The sequence below is a fragment of the Nannospalax galili genome, unplaced genomic scaffold (genome assembly GCF_000622305.1).
Source record: "Nannospalax galili isolate Female #2095 unplaced genomic scaffold, S.galili_v1.0 scaffold140, whole genome shotgun sequence".
In the NCBI taxonomy this organism is placed as follows: Eukaryota; Metazoa; Chordata; class Mammalia; order Rodentia; family Spalacidae; genus Nannospalax; species Nannospalax galili.
The window spans coordinates 3,795,177-3,795,502 of record NW_008352267.1 but is presented as its reverse complement, the minus strand read 5'-3'; positions in this window follow the sequence as shown (position 1 = coordinate 3,795,502).

Below are 326 nucleotides of genomic sequence, written 5' to 3'. Positions count from 1 at the left end.
ATGCATCAAACAGTTGAGTTATACGGAAAATATGCTCCTCACAGCGAAATAGAAACCTATTATTCAATAATGAATGCAAGTGCAAATATGTCCATTATAGTATGCATACTTTTGCAATTTACAAGTAAATAAATCTTTCTTTTAATTTAACTAAGCACTATAAACAAAACTAAATAATAAATAAATTTTTATCAAAATAATGTAAATATTATTCATCAAAAATTCAATTAAAAAGAAATGGCAGCATTCAGGCTGAAATAATATTTAGAATACTTCCAAAACATTTATCTAATGTAAGTTTTAGAGCAGCAAATGTACTTATTCCT